Below are 7,861 nucleotides of genomic sequence, written 5' to 3' on the forward strand. Positions count from 1 at the left end.
TTACAAAAGTTATTTGCATTTTATTAATTATATTTATTACTAGGGTGGTGAGTGGTTCACTACTACTCACTACTAAGCATGGTCATAGTCATAGTCATAAGCTCAATCCCAATGTCCCCCCTAAGGCCTAAACCATGAACCCTTACAAACTTAATTGCCATTTCCTGGTAAGTGATTTAGGGCAAGAGACTGCATGGGCTCAAAATGATATAAATAGGAATGGGACATCACATTGCAACGTGACTTGACAATGCCAAACATATTCCTTACTATTGTGTATTACTATTACTCTCTTCACGGCCAAGGCGCTTAAGGGACTGACTGCCTAATTTGAATGTGTTCTACGCTGTTGCCTTACAGAGTGGACAAGAGGTAACTGTCAAATAATCAAATTGATTTTTTTTCCCCAAAACAGCACCATTAACCAAAAAATAAAAGAAATGGCTTGTTTACCATTTACGCTTTCGGATTTAATAAATTCTCTCCAGATTAATCAATGACACATTTACAGTTTGCAGATTTATTTGAACTGTGGATATTAGGAGCATTGTGATTATAAAAATTTGGCAGGAGTCTGAGGTGTTCTTGGAATGCAGTCAACAAAAAGTGTTTTCAACCAATTTTAATGCCCCACATATTTACTCCTGTTATGGAAATAAATAGCAAGTGAACATAATTCAGAAAAAAACTAGAGATTTTTATATCATTTGTAGTAACATGTTACCCTAAAATGAGGTTCTCCAATAGGCAGCCTGTGGGACTAGTGTGGTCCCCGGGAGTCAGATGTTTGGTCCGCGGGAAACGTGTCACATTCATCAGTGTAATCACGTTTTAGATAAGCGAGCCTTACCATCCAGTCACAGACCTTCTGCACTCTTCACTCTGAAGCGGCCGCTGAATGTTCAAGTAGCAGCGAGGTCTGACAAGAATGAGAATAGAAAACGACCACTGCAAAAAAAAATGTAGGAGAATAGAACACAACCACTGCAACAAAACAAAAACAAAACATGCAAATTCCACATAAAGAGTAGGATTTATGGTTCGAGGTATAAAAAATAAATTAATGATGAAAACAGACAATCCAAGTCTGACTGGACTGACTAATTTTGTTTTATTTTACCAATGCTAAATGCTAATGCTGCTATTATTATTATTACTACTACTGCTACCTATGCTACTACTTAGCTACTGCCACTAACAATAGTTAAGAATAATAGCTACATAAAAAACAACTTAAACCAACACAATAGAATAATATAGGGGGCAGAGGCCCTCAGCTTTGTGTTTGGCCCTCAGGGAAAAAAACATAACCATAATAAGAGTTCAGTTCAATTTAATTTATTTTTATATAGCGCCTTCCACAGGCTCCAGTGCTGACTTCACTTACTTTTAGTTAACTGGATTGTCGAGAGTCGGGAGCATTGGTGGTCAAAACCATGCTTCATGAACCATTTGCTGTATTTTCTGACCCCACTAGATGGTGCTCTTGGTTTACTTGGGTCAGGAAGTTAACTCTCAACCAATGCAAAACGTGTAATATCAGGACATATTGCACCTTTTGGTATAATGTTTTACAAAAAGCTTTAACCAGGGTAATTCACATTGTACATTCTCCTTGTATTTCTCCTTCTATGTTCTGTACTCTCTTGTCCTTTGAAGGACTGTGGGGAACCACAAAATATCCTGGAAGCTATGGGCACAAGGCAGGGTATAACCCAAGACAGGGCACCCACCCACCCACCCACACACACACACACACACACACACACACACACACACACACACAAGTTGGTCTTCCTATCTAAATGGGGACCGTCCATTCATTTCTATGGGAAAAACCATAATCCCAATCATGACACCATTAACCTCTATCCATCCCTAACCTTAACCATAAGTAACCAACCCAAATGCAAGACTTTTGGCATTTTTATTTATTTGATTGCATTCACAGATTTTTATAAAACTGAGGTTATCCAAATGAGGACCTCAAAAGATGTACCCAAAAGTAGGGACATTTCAGGTTTTACTACACTTTGGGGACAATTTGGTCCTCAAATGAGATCTATGCAAATCCACACACACACACACACACACGCACACACACACACACACACACAGGGGGCACGATAAGGGAAGGGGAGAGTTAGGATGATTCCAAGAGCCCTAAAAAATTTGGAAAGTAATTGGATTGGTATGCTATCAGGGGCCCACAATCTTAAGCAATGCCCCTGCAAACACACACATACACAAAAACACACAAACGCAAACACTTGTATTCATATCTTTGTGGGTCCATTCACTTCTGAGAGAAAAACCCTAATCCTAACAATCACAACCTAAACTTCTATGCGGCCCTGTCCTTAACAATAAGTAACCAAACAAAATACTTTTAACATTGTTTTTTTTATTGTATTGACAGTTTTCCCCTTATGGGGACCGAAAAAATGGTCCCCAGTAGTCAAAATAACACGTTTATATCACATTATGGGGACATTTAGTCCCCACAATGTAATATATATATGACCCACCCGTACATACAGACACACACATTTAGGCAGTTTGGGTTTAAGTGTTGAAGATGTGTTAAAAAGCCACTACTGTTCCAGAAAAAAATAAAAAGGAGAGAATTTTGGACAGGGTACCGAATTTGCGGAATGGTTACAGCAGAGGTGTGTGGAGTCATTAATTACGGTTTGAGTTCAATGCATCAACACTGTAGAGAAGAGTGGAGGAGGTGTTATGGTCTGGGAAGCCTTTCATCTGGTGGTGCTGGTGAGCTGCTCAATAAATGCCACGGAGTGAAGGAGAACACTGCAGGAAGGCTTTCTTCCAAATGGAAGGGAGTTTTCACAGGAGCAACGGCCAAACGTGGATTTTAACAAAGCTTCTGCCTACACTGTAAAAACCACCAAGTTCAAGTTCAAAGTTTTATTCGGCACATGCGGTTGTACTTGTACAAAATACAGTGAAGTGCTTGTTCTGGCAGATTCACTGACTGTGCAGCTGTATAAATACAGAATGTATTATATATTACATTAGGTATAATATATCTAAGCATACAAGAGTGTAACAAAATATATACTGAATAAAAAATATAAAATACCGAAAAAACACTGAGACCAAAAGAATAACACAACACTGTGTGAGCGGTGCAGATGTGCAAGGCAATGTGCAAAAATGCAAGTGATGTGAAAAGGAAGGGGAGACATAGAAGGGGAGAGACAGAGAGTTTGTGTGAATCAGCACAGATTTTCCATTGTATGGTGCTGCTGAGAGGGACAACCCATCTACCCAGATGTGGCTGGAGATCTAAACCCTACAGATTAAACACAAACCAGCACTTTCCTACTTCCGGTCAGCTGTTTGAAGCCATCAAAACTGAAGAGAAACAAGACTAATTGCACTTTCTATAAAAAAAGTATCTGCAAGTTGACCTGCAAGGCTTCAATATTTGAAGAAACACAAGGGAGGGACCTTGAGGAACCTTGAGGAACCTTGAGGGACCTTGAGGAACCTTGTGTCACGGTACGGGATGAAGGCGAGCAGGGAAGCAGGGAAACGGAGCCAGGGAGTCGGGTAAAGCGGGGATTTATTGGGCAGGACAGGACTGGGGAAGCAGGACGGCAAACAAAGGGTAACACTACAATGACAAGTCTGGGGAAGACTGACTCAGACGAGGACTAAATACACAAGACAAGCTAGACTTAATAGGACACAGGCGATCACATTTAGGGCTGAACACGAGGTAATGAGGGGGGCGTGGCACACATCGGGATCGTACGGAGCGGGATGTGACACCTTGCTATACTTTTAGTCATTTTATCTGCTTACATTTTTGCTTCTGATCGTTTCCTAACCATTGATCTGATGTTAAAACCACGATAAACTAAATTTCTTGCAATTTTTGACTTGGCCATTGTTTATTTTTACCCAGATAATACAATACATATAATATGTTTGTATTATACAGTAATTAAGTGGTGCGTAAGTTGGATGGACAGATATTTACTTATGAATCCTTAGGAAGAGACACAGCCTGCTCTTCATCGTTTTGTTTAATCTTCACAGAACAGTATATTTTCAATAAAAACAATTCTATAGCGCCCCCTGGGATTTCTGTAGGGGGTAAAGCTGGTCATTTCCTTCAGTTACTTAAATACGAGGAAGTATTTAATTTGCATAAAAGGAATCATGGACTTTCACAGGATGGATAGAATGTCCGGGTGACTGGGTATGACACAGTCACACATCACAGGCAATCAAGTGAGGCCAGTTCATTTAACGGCATGTTTTGGACTGCAGGTGGTAACGCAGACAACACAGGGAGAACATGCAAATTCCACAGAAAGAGCGGCATTTATGGTTGGAGGCGCAAAGCAGCAGCACTACCTACTGAAATATCACGCAAAATGCATTTCAAAGCCAAAGGTAATCATTTGTCTGCAGGGATTGCAACTGCGGTCAGCTGATTGGACACAACACTTTTGATGCAGCTAATTTTAGGTTTATAATGGAATAATATAGATTTGCCGTAAGATTTCTTGTGTGAGCGTGAGAGTCTGAAAGCATGAGTGTCACGCCGGATGCATGAGAGTTGGCAACCCAGTGTCTGTAGACAGGGACGGATTATGGGTTGTGTGGGCCCCTGGGCAAAACGTTCGCGAGGGCCCCCCCCCCCACCACCACCACCACCACCAGCACCACCACCACCACCACCACAACCACCACAATTCAAGGGCCCTTGGCAGCCAAACGCCCTCCCTCCATGTTTCCATCAGAGGCCCTATAGGGTCAGGGGCCCTTGTAGGCAGAGGATCAAAGAATGTAGGCCCTCTAAAATAGACAAACGAAAATACATTGTTGATAAGCGTTGCAAATTGTTTTGGGCTAGGGGCCCCACGGGCCCCCTGCACCCCAAGGGCCCCTGGGCAGCGGCCCCGCTGGCCCGGTCCGTAATCCGTCCCTGTCTGTAGATAGCAAAGGAGAGGCTATAACAGAAATTTGCTATCTCCAAAATCAGCCCTTACACCAAGTCTCCAAGCGTGTTTGCCGCTGTCACAGTAGTCACGGAAACTATTGGCGTGAATCTCCTCCAGCACCACACAGATTCAGTGACCTTCTCTCACTACTTTGGAGGGATTTCATCCATCTCTTGCACATTCCCTGGACAGCACTTGTGGAGTGTAATTCTCTAAGGGTTATTGCTAATATAAAAATTCATAAATAAAATAATAAATTAAAAATGAATATAATAATTGCTATTTATTGCTATAACCTTATTGCTCATGAGTCGCTCCATCTTTGGGTCCTCGTTTAGGATAATGAAAGGTGACTTTTCCATCTAAGATTCATTTTATTAGCAACATGAATCAAATTCCTTTGTAGACCTGCACAGTCATACGGCAGTATGTTCTCTGGGGACAATAAAAGCATATAGGGACTGGACTACAGTAGTGACATCAGACACCAATCCGATCCACCAGCCGATCCGCCACAGCAACAGCTACTCCCTGAGTATGGCAGCCATTAGACCGACCAGACCAAAAGTAGGTATACCCACCTACAGAGATCTGGCCACTCCCCGGTCTGCGTACCTCAAAGAGCGCCGCCACCCAAACGCGGAGTTTACGAAGCTCCCCCGACAGCAGAGGAAGATGGTCGTCTTGTCGGAGAGAGATGACATTCAACGGGTCTATCCAGATGGGCCGCCCCAATCCGGGACCCGAGTGCCACCATGCAGCAGGCCCTATCACACAAAGACCCTATTAGCTCTCCGACGGTTTCCACTCGGCAGAGCTACTCCCACGGAGAGCAGGAGGGTGTCGTGTGTGTTTAGACTGAGCCGCTGTGAAGTGTTTTACGGTGGCTGGAGTGCCAATCCCGCCACCAACCTCCAAAAAAACATTTCCCTCACTGTTTTGCAGCTACAGCAGAATGCATGTGGAGTGACCACCCCAAGGAGTGTGACGATGCTGTGGTCTAGACCGGCCATCTGGCATTCCAGGCATTTTCCCGGCTGGCCCATGGGTTTGTGGGCTGGTAAAATTAATTGGGTGGCGGTGGGGGGGTACGTAGCTTCCAGGTTAGGACCCGGAACCGCTGACCCTGCATTAGACAAGTGGGAATTGAAAATGGATGGATGGTGATGACTTGAATGAATGAGATCCATTTTGGATCAATGTTTTGCTTTTCCTATAGCTTCGTACATAATTCTATAACATGTACAGGTATCACCATTTTGCCGTTTGGTTAAGCAATTTTTTACTCCACCATTTGATTGTTTCTCAGACCATCAGCTTTGGAGTTCATTGACCTACAGGTCCATGGCCTTTTCTGGTTCTTAATCCTGTTTAAATCCCTTCATGCTGAACATCTGGTTTACCTGGTGTCCATCCATCCATTCATCCATCCATAACTGTTTATCCAGTACATGGTTCACATATAAGTAATTTCAGAGGTTACATTGACAAATTTTAGTTGATTTTTTTTATTATGTAAATAATTTTATGCATTGATCTATACTGGATGTTGTTAGCAAGTCTGAACCTTAAGAAGGAAACCAAGTGCATATGCAGGTGAATGGCTAAAAAATCAGTTATTGCTCCCAGGACTGTTTTTCAACAATGCAATTTGTTTTACTGTGTTTAGTTTTGTCCTACTTCTCAAGAATTATTGAGATATTTTTGACTCAGCTGTAGGCTCTCCAGTCTCAACTGTCTCCCCTTCAATGCCAGCACTGAAGGTACCCAGCTGCACGCCCTGGGTCACAGTCAGACATGAATCTAAGAGCTCAGAGATTAGAGCCCTTGCAAGCCTGTCCCAAATTGATTCTAAAAATAGGACATCAGCCTTCCGCATACAGATATCGAATGAATAGGTTCTCACTTGAAAGTGACATAGTTTTATTGTAATAATTTCTCTGGTTTATGTGAAACAGCTTTAGTGTTTTTATCAGTAAGACTTGATTGGACTTCAGTCGTAATGATTATAAGTACGTAGCAGTGGTGGTTCTAGACTATTTCAACTCGGGGTGGGGGGGTAGACTGGGGTCAGTTGTTCTGCTAGGGGGGCAGATGCATTTGACCTTGATTTCCTCCAAGTATTACTTACACTAGATTGTCGGCATTAAGAAGCAAAAGGCAATTTTGAAAACTGATAAGTTCTTTATGCAATGCTGTGCAGTTACATTTTAGAGTTTTTACAAATAGACTGTCTTGCTTCCACAAGCTTGATGATTTTCTTCTCTTGTTAACTTTGCTTTTCACCGAGTGAAGTGACTCGACCACCCGTCGAACCCGCGTTAAGAATCCGTCAAGAAAATGTGCTTATGTTTGCCGTTTGTTTTTCGCCTGTTCCCAGCGCACAAAATGTTAGCCCACATACATAAATGCAAATAATAATAACAGGAGAACAAGCTTGGGGGGTCACAGCAGCAAGAAGCTGGGGGTTAAGGGCCCACAGACTTGTGACTATTCTGTTGAGGCTGGGGCTCGAACCAGCAACCTTCCGATCACAGGCTCAGAGATTTTGTGAGATGGGAAGTTTGCTGGTTCCTGAATGTCATTCATTATAAAAGATTCAGTTGTGTTTTTTCCTGTTCTGAGTCATTCCATTCACTCCCTGATGCTCAAAGGCATGCCGAATTGTTACCAGATAATGGTCTGCTACCCATATTATTTTTGTTACTGTATGTTCCTGCACTAACGCAAACAATACTTGCTTTTTGTTTTTCTCCACATGCTGATTTTGTTAAGCAGGTTTCTCCCCGGTGCCAACATGCTCCATCCCAGCACCTTTTCCTTTCCCCAGTCAGATCCTGCTTGTCCAGTTTGGGCTTGACTGGATATGACGAGCTCTTCAC

The sequence above is a fragment of the Paramormyrops kingsleyae genome, chromosome 18 (assembly GCF_048594095.1).
Source record: "Paramormyrops kingsleyae isolate MSU_618 chromosome 18, PKINGS_0.4, whole genome shotgun sequence".
In the NCBI taxonomy this organism is placed as follows: Eukaryota; Metazoa; Chordata; class Actinopteri; order Osteoglossiformes; family Mormyridae; genus Paramormyrops; species Paramormyrops kingsleyae.